Source organism: Diadema setosum, unplaced genomic scaffold (assembly GCF_964275005.1).
Source record: "Diadema setosum unplaced genomic scaffold, eeDiaSeto1 scaffold_32, whole genome shotgun sequence".
In the NCBI taxonomy this organism is placed as follows: domain Eukaryota; kingdom Metazoa; phylum Echinodermata; class Echinoidea; order Diadematoida; family Diadematidae; genus Diadema; species Diadema setosum.
In genome coordinates, this window is record NW_027307658.1 from 290,213 (window position 1) to 307,901 (window position 17,689).

Consider the following 17,689-nt stretch of genomic DNA (forward strand, 5'->3'; position numbering starts at 1 on the left):
TGTGTAGAAAATACACCAATATCAATAACTGCTCTTTGTGAAACATTGACCAGATCAACAAAGACAACCCCCCTTCCCCCCCCCCCAAAAAAAAAAAAAAAAAAACACACACACACACACACAAACAAACAAAGGAAGAAAAAAAAATCTTTTTACCACTATATTTCTCCTGCAGTTGTGGCTCAGTAAATGTTGCATCCACTCCATTTTTGGGCATTGAACTTCAGTTAATAAGGTCTGCCCCACCTGCTTTCACCATTCTCTAAAGATCTTTAGAGTATGTTCCACTAACTTGATGGCATGGCAGCACCCACATGTGTGTGGGTCACTTCCTTTTCCATGTTGCGCAGTACAATACCACTATACAGACCAGTTTGATATGGCACTTGGCCTTTGCTTATTTTTTCATACGGTCAGTCATAAATTCCTCTCCTCTTTTACCTGTAACCACTATGGTGGTACCGGCCGGTACACAATTTAAACCATGGTTTATGCAAATTTCTTCTGCGTAAATACGATTGACAGATTGTGAACCCAACAGACATCCAGTAGCAAGTACGCATTCATATAACATATTATGTAAAAGGTATGCCTATTTTATGCATATTTTAGATCACGGTCTAAATTTGTCCATGGTCTAGGTTTAAACCAGGTTTAAACCACCTTCGAGTTTAGTCATCAAAACAGATGTGTCAGGTAATCATACTTTGCTTCAGGAATTCCTCAAATTCAGCTCGTGAGATCAAACACTTTGCTTCCTGTTTTAATTCCCTTTCACTTTTTTCCCAATTGTACACATTTTCAACAATCCAATTGTGTAAGGCAGGCAACCTTGGACTTTCTTTGAAGCTAAATCTTCTATGGTGCCATTGCCCTCATTACTATTTAATACAGACTAGGCCTGCCAGATTTCTCTTTTTTGTGCCATCTGCTGAACAATCACAAACAGCATCTGCTGGCCTCCTTCACTTATCTCCTCAAACTCCACACACATCTTTCTTCTACATGATTTCCTTCAGGCTTCTCTCAAACATACTGTGCTGTCTGTTTGGCTACTTTTTACATTTCACAACCATGGCCACTCATTAGCAAATGCAAAATGATGAATATCACATGATTCCTCTCTTCCAGGATATGTGCCACCACATGCAGATTACAACATAGATCAGGTGGTGCGGTCACTCTCTCACAGGTCTTTCACTGACTTGCACACAAGTCTTTCCTAAATGTTGCCTACTTACTAAGATGATAAAATGATGAAAAAGTAGTTCTTTAATCAAATTTTGCAATGCCATTCAAACCATCAATTCTCATAGTACAGACATCAGTCAACATTGACAGTGAATAGAGAATATTCTAAATGGTCTTATGTAGTGTTTGTGACTACCAAACAAGGAAAAGAAAATATGATTTTTCATGGTTTTCTAAAAGGAAAAACATTTCTCTCATTGTTATTCAAATAACCTGCAGAAATACATTTCAATAAAATAAAAACATGTATTAAGAGAATGATAGATCTAACAGGGCGGTGAGTTGGCTCAGTCGGAAGCGCGTCTGCCTCACAATCACGTGGTCTGGTTTCGAACCCGAGTCTGGACTGAGCAATGTTGTGTGTAAGCATACCGTCCCCTCTAGCAAGAGGCAAAACACTGGGTCCCTTGGATAGAACATAAAATGGAGGTTCTGTGTGTGAGAGAGTAACAACTCATGCACGTAAAAGATCCCGCTTCATTCATTCACATAACCCCATGAAGTGGTCCCAACTCACATCCAACTAGACCCCATGGAAGACCAGCTAAATGTAGCTGAATATGGGCTATCCAGCCATCTTCTCAAATGGAAATGAACAAACAACGAACAGATTTATAGCAAAGTTGGATCAGTATGGTTCATGTGTACAATATTAATGAAAGCTGCATCAAACAAGACATTTTCTTCATTCCAGAAAGACCATTAATGTAGAATTTAAAAAGTTCAACTATTGTTATGATATTTAGCATGACTGATTATGTACATTTTGATGACTTTTAAATAATTTGATTGCATCCCTGTCATAGATTCTATAACCCGTTGAGGGCAAGTCCCGAGTAAGGCAGATGTCTATGGAAAATGCAAGTTGTAGCAAAATCAAACCGTCTTGCTATGCGAAAAATGCATGATTACACAATAGTGACTCTATTACGTATTTCCCTTAAAATTTAGTCTACACACATCCCAGTTTTGCAATATCTCTGGCAAATTAATGATCACAAAAAATTCAGCTAGTCACTATGAGACACAACCCATATTTACAGTAGTCTGGTTTTTACATGCTGTGTGTGCCTACTGAAAAATTCATGTAAATGTTTTCCTTCTTTTTGTCACAATGCATTCATGAAAATATTCTGAAAGCATTTCTTCATGATAACACTTTCAAATCTGGACTACTGTTTATTGCTCTGGAGCTTTGCAGCAAACAATCTTAGATAGATTGTGTTTAAGAAAATACAGAAGAGAGAATTTAGAATTATTCTAAGATGCGGACATGACAAGGGTATTATTTCAAACATAAAATATGTAAACCTTGCCAATGTACAATGGCGGAGAAAATATTTCAAACATAAAATATGTAAACCTTGCCAATGTACAATGGCGGAGAAAATTATCATTTTGATATAAGAGATATACATGTTGAAAACATACATATAAGGTGGCATATCATGATTCATGAATATTGTTGTTCAAACAAAAGACTATATTTAAAAACCTAGGTTTATCTGCACATGTTCCAAGAAATCTGTTTTTTTTTTTAAGAAATATGTGCAATATATCTTTATAAAAAAAAATATATATATATACTGTTATCCTCTTTCTGTAAACCTACATACAGCTTGACTATTACTTAAGTTGTTTATATAACATTTGTTTATCTTCATTCAGTATTGGCATATTGTAACTTGTATTTATCTTCATTTCATCTGGTTAATTTGAGTACACTCAATGCTTATATGTTTTTGTCAGATCATGTTTCAAGTTCTCAATCTTTTTTCCTCAGTAGAATCTCACTTTGATTTTATCATTTTGTTTCACCACAACATGATTGGATTTGTTGATGAACGTGATTTTATTTTGTATTGACAATATACTTACTATAAATGTGAATAAATTCGTGTTTTGATATCATTGGATGTATTTGAATATCAGTCCTTGATTGAAAAGTTTCCAAGACACATGTGGAAATAAATCTCTATTTTCTTCCTTCAACTGCATCTTGCACTCTCACCTGCAACTGCACTGCACTCACCTGATCACCTTCCTCCAAGAGAGTTATGTCATTGGATAGTCATTTTATGAGGCCTCCATCCATTTCAAGCTTAATCGCTTATGATGGTGGTCTCCTGCATTCAATTATCTCTGTTGTTTACTGAAAAATACTGTATATTTTATTTCATGTTTCTGTGTATCAACATTGCTCAATGCAATCACCTATGTGAATCTATTTATGTACTGTTATCGATTTATTTCACTGCACTTGTTATTCTTTGTCTTTGTACTTTTTGAAGTTTGCATTCAAATTGCATTTGATTGAATGCAGAAATAAAAGCAAACAAACAAACAAAAAAAAAATTCATGTAGCAGATCGATTGTTTTTCACCATACTGGTAGGGAACTTTTCCAAATGTTGTAAAAGTGCAAGTAACAAACAAGTTTGCTCTCCCAACATCCCATATATGTAGAGAAGATGCCAGTGAGCTGTGTTTTGTGTCTATGTGTGCCTCAGACTGCTGGAATCTGTGTGTAGGATATGTTCTCCATGTGAGTTTGCCGCTCGTTTCATCACAGTTAGTCACGATGCAATGGAAAGTTGCATTGCCTTCTTCATTAACGACCTTGTCACCTGGTTCCTGGTGAAAAACATTTGATCCAGAAAGTATGAATGATGATGAACTCAAATGGTTTCTCAAAGCAGCAAATAATATTACCAGGAGCAGCATTTTTGTGGTGAGCAGCAGAAGAAAACTTCTGAGAGTTGTACAGTGTCTGGTGTAGGATGTATTCAAGGTTAGTAGTTGAAGACTGAAGCTCCTTTTACTATATGAAGGCAGATACATCCTTCAGAAAAATAAAACAAGAAAGTCATGTTAATCCTTTTGGCAGAATTTGGGGAGTAAAAAATAGAGTTTAGTCAATATTTCATGTATAATGGACATCCCAACAGGGAATAAAAATATTTGAGAGCCCTTCAGAGTGTTGTGTCAGGAACTGAGCCAAGTTTTAGATAGATTGTCAAGTTCATTACTTCAGGAGAAATGAAGAAAGTAAAGAAAATAAAAGTGAAAGTATGACAATATTGTGCAAAGAGGATCAAGTAAACTTGACAATCCATCGAAAAAACTTGGCTCAGTTCCTGACACTATACTCTGAAGGGCTCTCAAATATTTTCATTCCCTATTGGGATGTTCATTATACATGATAAATTGACTACACTCTGTTTTGTACTACCCAAATTCTGCCAAATGGATTGAAGTGACTTTCTTTTTTTTATTTTTCTGAAGGATGTGTCTGCCTTCGTAAAGCAAAAAGAGCTTCAATCTTCAACTACTAACCTTGAATACATCCCGTACTAGACACTGTACAACTCTCTGAAGTTTTCTTCAGCTGCACACTACAAAGATGCTGCTCCTAGTAATATTATTTGCTGCTTTGAGAATTCATTTGAGTTCATCATCATGCATACTTTCTGGATCAAATGTTTTTCACCAAGAACCGGGTGACACGGTCGTTAATGAAGGTGGCAATGCAACTTTTCATTGCATCGTGACTAACTCTGACGAAACGAGCGGCAAACTTACATGGAGAACATATCCTACACACAGATTCCAGCAATCTGAGACATACATAGACACAAAACACAGCTCATTGGCATCTTCTCTGCATATATGGGATGTTGGGAGGGCAAACTTGTTTGTTACTTGCACTTTTGCAACATTTGGAAAAGTTCTTAACCAGAATGGTGAGAAACCAAAGATCTGCTACAGATCCAGAACTGCAACATTAAGGGCTCATTACTTCCCATCCATGGATGAATTTCACTGCAGTCCTCGGAAACCAAGGGCATTCAGGGTTGGGGAAAGGATTCATGTTCAATGTGAAATTCCACGAAGCAGCCCTCCGGTGGACTTGGGTTGGAGACTCTCGGTGCAGAATGGTGTAACGCTACCTATACCTCAAGTCATGGATCATGGACTTACTCGAGTCCTGTCATACGAGTTACTTGTGAGTCATGAACTACGCCTTCAAACCATAGTGTGTATTGTGACTAGCGAACTGGCATTCCCTGGTAGAAGCCTAAACTGCTCGATTGGTCCAATCAAATTACTACTCCAACCAAAGGTGATTGTCCATCCCAGAAATATCATTTTGACAAATTTTGAACCAGCTTTACTCTGGTGTATGGCAAGCGGATATCCCTCAAATTTTACGTACACTTGGTCATGTTCACCTGATGGATTCATGACTGGATGTAATAGTCAGTCAAATACAGCAAGTTTCTCCATCCTGAGGGATCCTTCCAAAAGGATGGGTACAGAGAGCATTGCCATCCACGTGAAGTGCACAGTCTCCAACACAGAGGGGGATGCTTTTGACATGGTACTACTGACAATTCAACAAACAGAAATCATCCTTGATAACAAGGGAACTGACAACATGGAAGAATGCCATGGTGTTCATCCAAATGTGACTGTAGAAAGACAGAAAGGTAAACATTCTAGAAACACCATTGTTTCCTGCCATGTAGACTTGGTTGACTTGAACAAAACAGAAGTTAGATGGTATTGGGGCAATACCCCAGTTGAAGACAATGGTTCAAGATTCCTCACAGCATCAGCAGAATCTGGTTATGAACTTCATTTTCAGAATCACTCTGGACATCTAAAAGGCACAAATGTCACATGTGAGGTGATCTTTTGTGAGAGGAAGTACATATCATCACTCAGTCTTGACTTTGGTTATGCCACGGAGGAGCAGACTGAGTTTTCTGTGACACTATCACCTGTAAAACCAACTATGAAGTATCCAGCACATGGTCCATCTACAACAGTTCCTTCAATGTCACCACTCCCACAACTAGAAAAGGAACAGTTTGTCATCTCATCAGAAGATGCAGCCACGGCAATCATCATCCTTGCAAACCAATCACAAAGCAAACTTGCTATGTGGCAGATTTTGACTGTAGCAGTTACTGCAACCATCGGAACAGTTATCCTACTTATTTGTTCAGTCGCATTCATTAGCTTTAAAGTTACTAGACATCTCTCCAGTAGGGATGCACATTTCTTACAAGCACCAAGTCCTGCAAGAACTCAACAAGATCTCGTGGATGAAAGTGAACCTGCATATGAAATACCTGATATCCATCACCAGGAAGTGCATTTCCGAAGAGAACCAAGTTATTTGAGAACTCAAAAAGATCTTGTACATTCTAGGACTGATGAAAGGGAATCTGCCTATGAAGTTCCAGATGTTCAGTTCCAGGAAGTGCATTTCCATAGAGCACCAAGTTCTGCTACAACTCAAAAAGGTCTTGTGGATCCCAGCTGTGATGGAAGTGAACCTGCCTACGAAGTACCAGATGTACAGCTCCAGGAAATGCATTTCCAAAAATCACCAACTCCTGCAAGAACTCAACAAGATCTTGTGGATCCTAGCTGTGACAAGGGTGAACCTGCCTATGAAGTACCACATGTTCAGCTCCAGGTGGTGCTGACACCCACTGTTCCATCTCTTCAACCTCACAGACAAAACTCACTTCCCATGAGACCCCTGCACACTTATGAATCCACAGTATTTCATGATCACCAGTCTTTTCTCAGTACTTCACCAGAGAGCTGGTCCTCTAATTTTAGTGACAACTTTAACATAGAAACAACAGAAAGTGATCAGATTGAAGAGGGGAACATTGACCAACAAATTGTTTATTGTAATGAGTAGTTTGATATTTATAATATATTTTACCAGAATGTGTAATGTCTTTTAGGCTAACTAACTCAACAGCAAATATCAATAAAAATAATTTGTTCACTTGAGCATCTGAATAACTGACAAACCTAAGTTTCAGCTTAGATAGCCAATCTGTGCAAATTCTGAAAAGTGGCTGAAATAAAGCACTATTCCTAGTTATACGAGAGACCTTGCAAAAAGCATGAACAACAGAAAGATATGTATATTTTATATGGCATTATATATGTGTCATGTACTGCTAACTGTCTGCCTTACATCAAAAGTTCATATAAGTTTGCCCCAACATCACAGGAACTCTTTCATAAAATCAGATATTGCTGCACTTCCATAACAGTATGTTTACTTCAAGTGTTTAATATAGACATACAATCAACAGAAGAGAGCATTCCCTGCTTTTTGAATAAGTATTAGTATCTGGATAAAAAAGGCACAAATAATTTTCAATGAAATTGATGTATGTTAACAGAGCAAAATAATTTTTGACAATATAGTACTTAATACCTTGTTTCATTTACATGTTTTTTGGGTTCAGTAATTCAGAAAAACATATACAGATAAAATGTTGAGGTAGTGTTGCCTCATGTGCAATTACCAATAACAATTTATGAAGCATTCATTTAAAACACTATACCATCATTATGATGGTCTCTTCAGTGATTTATGTTAGTCAAATGTCAAAATTATTGTGTATATAGTGTTTCTCTCATCTTCATTCATATTCTATTATGTCTTTTCTCATTATTCATAAAATTGAAAGTACTTGCTGTATGTGCATCCAAGACTAAACAGAAAGCCACTGGAACTTCTATTTTATGGGATTCATAATGTGCTCAGGGAATACTGAGAAAGACAAATATCACTACTAAAATAAAATAACTCAAGAGAAAAAAAGTAGTTCATGCATTGACAAGTAATTGCTTATAAAATTTAGGGAAATGGGCAAGTAGACATATTTGCTATTTCAACTTGTGCTTTTCAGCAAATAACAGTTTGAAACAGATACTGTGATACTGTATAGCTAGTAAGTGACAGAACAATAATAAACTAGAAATGTCGCTACAGCGACTGGTTATACCCCCGCCAAACAACATTTCATAAGCTTTGGTCAAAACAACATTTCATAAGCTTTGGTCAAAAAACTGAGGAAGTAGTTAAATCCGCAAGATCTTTCCTTGATCTTCTGCCATTAATATGCCGTTACCATGGCAACGTACTTTCGGGTACTGTCGAAAAATGCGTCTTGCACATCTACAACCAAAGGCACACATCTGTACCAAGTTTCATGGAAATTGGGCAAAAACTGAGGAAGTAGTTTGCAACACAAAATTTTCCATCATTTTGGCTCATAATACGTGAGCGTGTTACCATGGCAACATACTTTTTGTAACTGTCAAGAAATGTGTCATGCTGACCTATATCCTAAGACAAACATTCAATATGAATTCCATGAGAATTGGAAGAACACTGATGAAGCAGTTTTGCCATAAAGCATTTTGCCCTATATTTTACCAATAACATGCCGTTACCATGGCAACGCACTTTTTGCCACTGCGGAAATATGTGTCTTGCACATTAACATATTCAGATGAACATCTGTACCTAATTTCATAAAAATTGATCAAAAACTGTGGGAGGAGTTCGCGACGCAAGATTTGTACCCATTTTTGCCCATAATATGCCGTTACCATGGCAACGTACTTTTGGGTACTGTCAAAAAATACGTCTTGCACATCTACAACCCAAGGCACACATCTGTGCCAAGTTTTATGGGAATCGGTTGAAAACTGAGGAAGTAGTTCGCGACGCAAGATTTGAAACGGACCGACCGCCCGACCGCCCGACCGCCCGACCGACCGACCGCCCGACCGACCGCCCGACCGTCCGCTGATTCCTATATACCCCCTTCAAACTTTGTTTGGCGGGGGTTTAATCAGAAAAACTTTTGAGTATGAGTAGGGTGAGGGCTGTTTGGTTTTTCTATAACTTGTGAACAGTTTTGACTATAATACGACATGTCTATTGAGAAATAAAAACTTGACATATGATTTCATCTCAATGTAGGTTTTTTTTTTCCATTTTTCTCTAAATAACTACAAAATGCCTAAATTGTATGAAGAGTGCAAGAGGTATTTGGAGTGTGTGAAAAACAATGTTTAGTTGTGTGCTGTCTGCATGTGTGTGTGTGTATGTGTGTGGGCATTTGTCTGTACCATATGTGTTGAACTTTGGGTGGTGTGCTAATGACTTGCTTTCTGGCCAACAGTTGCCACTCCCTTTTGTGTCTTGTTTTGTTTTGTTTACATACTGAAAATACATTTTCAGATACATTTTAAAATCAATCTTGTTGAAATAAGAATAAGAAATCATACTTATCAAGCATGCTAAAGTCACATGAAAACAAATCAATCATTTGAAAACCACATTTGGTAATTCACAATACAGAAATAAATATTAATGATAAATCATATTAGTTTAATTGGCAACTATGATCACTGCTTTCACATGAGAGCTGTATTGCAGTGACAAAGAACAAGTTTTGAGGGAAAATGAAAATGTTCAAAAGTACTCACGATAACTTGAAGAATCAATTCAAAGATTTGCACATGCTCAACTGAAGTCTGCTTAGAAAGGGGGACAGTTCACCAGGCAAAATCATTGTGCAAAAGATGATGTGTGAGCAAGACAATGGTGTTAATTGTCCTTTGGTATGCTTTGGTAAGCCCATTGTGCTACTTCTGAAATGAATAGTTCACAGTGGAAATTATATGCAATTCAATCACTAAAATCTACGTCAAGCAATCATGAAGATAACATGTCCAATCATGCATTCTCATCCCCTCTCCCCAATGCTTCTGTTTCATTGTCAGCAATTCTGCCTTGTGAAGCTTAACTTTTTCAATGTTAAAGTAAATTTGTGACCCGCTACAACAAAAGGGTCCGAAAGTCGGGGAAGGACAATTTTCTGAAAATGACATGACATTATTCTGTTACTCTTCTACTTTAGTTTCGTACATAAAACAACTCATAAAAGTACTCGGTTATGGACATATTGATGATTTTATTAACGCACGAAAAGTTGTTGAGGAAATCAGAGTTTCGAGAAAAACACCTTGAAAGGACGCTAACATGATCAAGGGGAGGCGAGACAGTTTTCACCGCTTGACAACAGAAGGTATGCTCCTAGCGACCTCCGCGATGTTCATTCAAGCTTAGCGCCAGCAATCTATGGATGGCCAATCAGTAATCAGGATGCCACGCACCGACCAATAAGATCACTCCCTCGTTGCTAGGGGCGGAGTCTAGTTGCGGCGCTAAATCCAAATATTCGGACACGTTTCTATTACATTGAAAGTCAGAAAATCATGGCCCAGAAAAACGATTGATTTTTGCCTTTCATTTGATCATTTACCTTCGAAATTTTGGCAGATGATAGACAAAACATTAGACAACAAAATTGTGATGAAAACAGAAATCCCATTGTTTTGACCAATTGTGACCCTGCACCTCAAAACAAACAAAAAGTTGCCAGACATGAATTTTTAGTTAAGACTATATTCTGAAAAAACAGACTTTAAGCTTTAAAATGATGTATAACTCAAATCAAATGGACTCTCCTAACCTATCTAAATATTGGAAAGAAAGTACAAACTCAGGAAAAGTGTGAGCTGAGAAAAGAGGCTCTGAAGTACAGTGTCTATTCAAGCGCTTAATCTTTACCAAACCGTGCTGGCTGTGCGATGAATGGGACAAAAAACAGGAAGTTAACCACCAGAGTAACAACAATGAAGGGATTATCAGATTAAGCTGAAATTAAGCATGCCTCATTAACACATTCTGTCAATAATTAATGCCAACTTTCAAAGTAGTAGCACTATCCTTTCAAAAGTTATTAGAGTTAAAAGTGAAGAGTGTGGACAAGGTTTTTCAGAAATGAAAAAGGGATTCTAAAGACACACCTAATCACACTATTCTACCAAAAATGTTCGAGATAAACTGCTAAAAAAACACACTTTCCTGCCCGTTTTATGATACCAAATTTTAGCATAATGTAAAAGAAGACCCGCTATTTCAGAAAATATGAAAAAGTCAAGTTCGGCTAAGTTGACCCATTTCACTTATTTTCAGTCCTCACGCAAAATCAGTGTGTGCGACTTTATGTTCGTTTTGAGGTGCACGGTCACAATTTTGATGATGTGACTTCAAACTCGATTTTCTCGGCTCAGCCGTCAGCGACTTTAGGATCCTTTTGTGGTAGCGGGTCACATTTGTATTCCATACCCTGAGAGAAAGTTTGGTTAAATCTGATCATAATTAGATGTATTTCATAAGAAGTGAAACAAAAGTTATTATCTACCTCTCAGATATCTAATTGGACCACTACTGCTACTGCCTTTTACAACATGGTTTGCTTACGACTTTCAAAAGGTGGATTTGCAATCTTAAGAAACGCTCTTGGGCCTTGGACCCCAATTCCTGGCTCTGATGTTGGTGTCCAGAACCATTTGGACAACTTTTTATATCCTCCGTACTGGGATATTGGTTTACTAGGAATTTCTATCAAATGAGAAATGTTCCACACATACAAAACAAAAACAATCACAATCAATATCTAAGTAAGAAAATGTTACCAAAAAAAATGGATAATGATGACAGATATTGCAGAATAAAAACTGGACAATAGATAACAGCGGGGAAAAAAACAGAAAAGGAAAAAAATAATAAATCACCTGAAATGTAAAATCAGCTGCATCACACTGAGGTACAAATAGGCTAACTGTAGCACACTTATGGACATTATCATCCTCATTTCTTTGTAAAAGCCCTATACACATAATTTTGATTATGTACATAGACAGTTGAAGTGAAAATACAGGATGTAATGTTGAGATATTTCACATCATATGGTGAAAATATCTATGTAAAGAATAGATTATAGCACAGGCAACAAATGGCTAGCTACTGCTATGTAGGAAATATGAATGATGCTCAGCTCCATACAGTTCTACTCCCTACAGTTGATACTTTTTGATTAATGCTTTCTGTCATCAGCTGCTGCACTGAAAGAGAGAGACAAGTGTTGTTGAACTAAGAATACAACAATTTATTTCCCTCAAGTCTTTCCTGCATCTGAATCAATTGCACATATTGCTTTGTCATCACACACAAACCACTTATGAAAGATAAATATTCATTCCTTGTAAGACAACCTGTAAGTCACCCTTGTCTTTAAGACAAAGGTGACTCACAGGTTGTCTTTTAGGGAATGCACTTGCATGAAAACAGATCTACCCCTGGTTCAACTCCATGCGGTATATTCAAAAACTCTCACTATTGATATTGCATCAGGTTGACTTCTATTTTTAGTGATCATCCTGCTAGTCTACAAACACTTCAAATATGTGAACAATAATATTCTGTGGACTATTCAATTGGAAGTCCTGCCCTTGATTTTCTACCACACAGTTCTCTGCACCTTCCTCTAAGAGCTGAGTAAATCCAAGAGATGAAGCCAAGCTGCCTGGAAGATCCAGTCTATGAAGAGCCCACTTCGTCCTTGCCGCCTTCGCTACCGCTTGCCCTACCTGATTATGTTAATGACTGCTTCCACTCATATGAGGCATAATATTATGTCCTGAAAAAAAAAATATACAATTGGGTTTTCTGGCATTGATAACTCCCAATGCGATTTAACCGTCTAAATGCTACATCAGGATCTTAAGATATAACATCTTAGCTCTATTTTGCAGGAAACCCATTCAATTTTGGATAAAGTGGTCACAGAGAAATGTGGATTGTTATGAAGCATGCCATGGGTCTTATTCTTCCAAGTTTAGGAGTTGGATGCTCTTTGAACTGCAAATTAATGTGTGAACACAATGGACAGAACTTGGAGGGAAGGGATTCCTGACATGATCTTTAGAAAACTCCTCACTTCTCTGTGACCACTGAAGAAAATCAGATGGGATTTTCTGAAAGATGTGGGCAATGAATTATAATTTCATACCCTGAAATTGTATTTGGATTGATTCAACATTTTTAAAATTATCATTGCATAGGCTCCCGTAGTTTTTTTTTTTTTTTTTTTTTTTTTTTTTTTTTTTTTTTTTTTTTGGGGGGGGGGGGGCATATGGTATATTCAATGTTTGAGATTCAAACAACTGCGATAGCTCAGTCCCAAGTTTGTCCTACAGATCTGCAATCTGACTAATCAACAAAGTCTCAAAGAAATTCTGATGAAAGTACATACAAGCAGCGGCTTGATATGTCAATCACACATTCTAATGAATAAATGCCTCTAATAACTGCAGTGAAATGGCATGGGGATTGTCTGCTAGTTGTTTGTTTGTTTGTTTGTTTGTTTGTTTGTGTTTTTTTGTTGTTGTTGGGAGTCACCATTTTCAGTGATAAAGAATATTGATCTATTAACTATGAGCTCTCATTTCATCTATATGTTGCTTATCATCAATTATAGGAATGTAATATTATTTCTATTAACAAACAAAGTTTGATTGCATTAAGTTCATAACTCGGCATGCAAGTAAAGAGTATTCAAGAAGTCAATTTGGACAATTAATAATTTTTCCTGGGCATGGGCACAATCCATACACCTAAAAAGGTATGGCTACGAACTTTGCCACATGGCAAGTCAGTTGCACATTGCAAATTGACTGTATGGTTTAAAGTGCAGTGCATATTTCAAGTTTGTCTAGATTGCGAAAAAAAAATGCATTTATGACAGAGGGTATAGCCATCTGAATGGACTTCGATATTGACAGAAAAGGTGGGATATAGATACACTGAGCATGCATGTGAGGTAATGCTTTATCTTTAAGCACTTGACTGCAAAGCACATAATATTATGTGCTTGGCAACTTTGCATTGTATGCGGATCACGCAATATTACGTGATTATATTATCGGATTAGAAGCCTCAGTGTCAAGGTGCCCACACCCCTACTGAGCAAACAGCACCTGAATAACAACATTGAAACTACGGACAACAGATAGTGCTATTCCATGAAAATAATCAAGGCTTTCACTGTAATTTATAAAGGATTCTGATGCACATCTCCAAGTAATTCTCCAAGTAAAATGGTGGCATACAGGACGGGGTATGGGAGAATGATTTTGATGAAACTTTAGAAGTGAAATAGTGCAGCTGATGAAAGTGATGTAGACGATGGCAATTTCTTATCTTCAAAGATGTGTTGATCAAAATTTGCCTGCAAGTAATCCCATTCAATAGAAATGATGTACAGACATGGAATCCCAGCTGTTACAAAAATCAAAATGCTTGCGAAAATTTATGGTTATTCAGTACTCTCCAAATATGCTCCTTTGAAACTTTGAAGAACTCCAGCATGGGTTCTGTTTTATAAGCTATATATGTACGATTCACTTTTACAGTAGCCCTACATCAGCATAGATTTTCAGCCCAGCTGATGTTATTAATATTTATAGAACTTGACAAAGAGTAATCAGACAACTATAATAAGACCACACACCTAAAAATTACCTATGTCACCCATCACACTATCTATGAACAATGAAGCTTCAAGAAGTTAAAAAAAAAACACAATTGGCCTGAAAAACAAATGAGTTATTTGTTCATGAACTACACCAGTAATGTGTTATCAACCACATTCTCTCTTAATTTGAAAGTCTAAAAAATGTTGCAAAATATAAACATTTTGGTTTTATATCATTATGCTTGTAGGATTGGTGTTCAAAATTTGGCACGAGTTATTCAAAGAAAAAAATCTATTCCCTTGCCATGACAGCATCTGGAGTTATCAACTGCTTTTTACTGGAAGAATGTTTCATCTGGTGGCAGATTTATTTTCAATTTCTATACCAGGTTCTCAGAAATGAAGTACAAAGTATTGAAATCATTGAATATACATATCATAAACACAAAATTATTACTCTCAATCTTATGGACACTTTTGCAGATATATGTTCTATTATTTCAATTTTGTTGAAGATCATAGAACACAGCACGCTTTAATCTAACTACTACAGAAGATTGTCCCCATTTCTAGTCACTTGTCTCTCCACTTTGTCTGCCATCCATGTGGATGTTATTTTATTACAGTTGTAAGGATCTCCCTTTCTACGGATATATGGTCTACAGGGAGCAAATGAACTGACTAACAAGATTAATTGTGTGTATAAATAGCATTCCTAACCTCTTAATCAGTGTGATGCTATTTGTATGATCAATCTTTGAGTATTATTATAAAATGTGCGCAAACAGACAGTAACCTCAATAACAACAAGGATTATAGCAGATTGTTATATAGTGCATCAGACTTGAAAAGAATGTCACTGCGCTTCTCAAATTATAACATAATACAAACTAGAAATGTCGCCTTGGCGACTGGTATGCCTCCGCCATAATGCATGATTTTCCCAATAGGTCTAGATAGTACATGTGGACACTGTGTGATTACATTTTCACAAAATTGGCAAAATATTGGAATGACAAGTTTGTCACAAATGTGTTGAATGTTCGACTTCCTTGACGTAGGTTTAATTGGATGAATAGGAGAGCATGTATCTAGGGATTTAAGGACTTTAACTTGACTTTGACCCATTCATACATTTAGGCATTGAGTAATTTTCAAGGTACAGGTGTGGAGAAAAAGTGCAATTTCTGAATTGAATAGTAAATTGTTACCATTTTCATCTGGCCCTTGACCCTAAAATTCATAAGATAATTACTTTCAGGTAGAACATGCATAATATGTACTAAGTTTCAAGGTAACTTGAGCCACTTCCGAGATATGGAGGAGAAAGTTAGTTCAGCACTTTCACTTGATCTTTGACCTTTTGACCTTTGAGGCAAAAAGAGAAAAAAAAAAAAACTTTCCAGAGAATTTCTATTAGGTTACACACGCATACACCAAGTGTAAAAAAATAACCCTGCTGGCATTGCATAAATATGAGGGTAATAGTAACATTTTGAAGTCTTGAACTTGACCTTTGACCCCTGACCTTTGACCCCATGAACCCTACATTCTCTAGATAATCACTTCCAGTCAGTACATGTAAATACTATGTTCCATGAAGATACCTTGAACAATTTTCCAAGGTACGGAGAAAAAAAAGAAGTTTTAATATATTTACTTGACCTTTAGACCTTTGACCTCTGACCTCATGACCCAAACTTTCACCAGAGAATCTTAATTGGGTAATACATGTATACACTAAGTTTCAAGAAAATCTCTTCAGGCATTCAATAGATATGGTGGAAATAGTGAAATTTTATGTATTTGACCCTGACCTTTTGACCTTTGACCTTTGACCTCATGACCCAAACTTTCACCAGAGAATCTTAATTGGGTAAAACATGTATACACTAAGTTTCAAGAAAATATCTTCAGGCATTCAATAGATATGGTGGAAATAGTGAAATTTTATGTATTTGACCTTGACCTTTTGACCTTTGACCTTGAGCATGTGCACCCAAAAGTTGATAGGCACAACTTCACCCCCTAATACACATACATGCCAAGTTTCATTAGGATACCTCAACAGCTTTCGATAGTTACCTTGTCCACAAAATTCATTACGGACGGACGGAAGGACGGACGGACGGAAGGACGGACAGACGGACGGACGGACGGACGGACGGAAGGACGGACGGACGGACGGACAACCCGAAAACATAATGCCTCCGGCACCACTTCGTGGCGGAGGCATAAAAATGGAAACAAAAATTACAATTTACCACATGCAGTATATTACTGTAATTTCTGTGTAAGGGGTCACAGTTGCCAATACAACTGACAGCATACATAATGATTTCAAATGCAACATGCTATTTTATACATTCAAATTTTGATTTATTTTTTTTTATTTTTTATTGTTGATTGGCATCTGACTTCTCAGTGGGTCTGGCAGAGAATTCCATCATTAAAGTGCGGCAAAAGAAAATGCCCTCTCTCCATAAGACTTTGTACATGTTAGATGTTCCACCATATTCTATTTGCACATTCTAAGATATGATATGCCCTTATAAGGAATATCTAGCATTTCTGCTTAATCTTCTTTTATCCTGAATTTATACAACCTTAATAATTATCTTTGAACTGTAGAAATCTGAGAGCCAAAGAAGGGTTTTCCCATAACTCAAACAGACATTAAGATAGAAAGCATGAGAAATCTAAGAAATCTGAGAAAGCTAATAATGGCACGTCACTACAAGAGCAAAAAAAAAAAATAATAATGCCTCCGGCACCACTTCGTGGCGGAGGCATAACAAAGACTTTATCACTCAAGTTCAATGTTCAATGAGATACCATCAGAGATAACAAAATTTGAGCAAACCGACATTGTATCTACAGGTACATACCATAAAGATCAGCCATCACATGAGTGGAGTTCTTTTTCTTTTGCAGTTAAAGTTTAATGTTCATTTTTTTTTATTATAAGAAGATCCCATGATATGATTGAACTATTCAATACTGTCACTGCCTTTCCTGAGGATGCTTCATATACCAACATCAGTACTGAGACTGCAGTCACATTTGGATGCCACAAGAATACAACTTTACAATGTTGATATATTACGGTAAGTGCATAAACAAATTATACATCTTGCTATGAATTTGGAGCAAAACTTTGTCAAATCCGCTCAGTCTAGTATGACCATGCATTGCAAAAGATTCATATTTGGTTGCTGT

At 36.8% G+C, this 17,689-nt stretch overlaps 1 protein-coding gene across 1 annotated transcript in view; it reads right to left on the reverse strand.

The window, feature by feature from the left end:
* The window catches only part of LOC140245783 (5'-nucleotidase domain-containing protein 1-like), a 215,835-nt gene that overhangs the window by 127,370 nt on the left and 70,776 nt on the right, over positions 1-17,689 (reverse strand). The gene's annotated exons all lie outside the window — the stretch shown is intronic.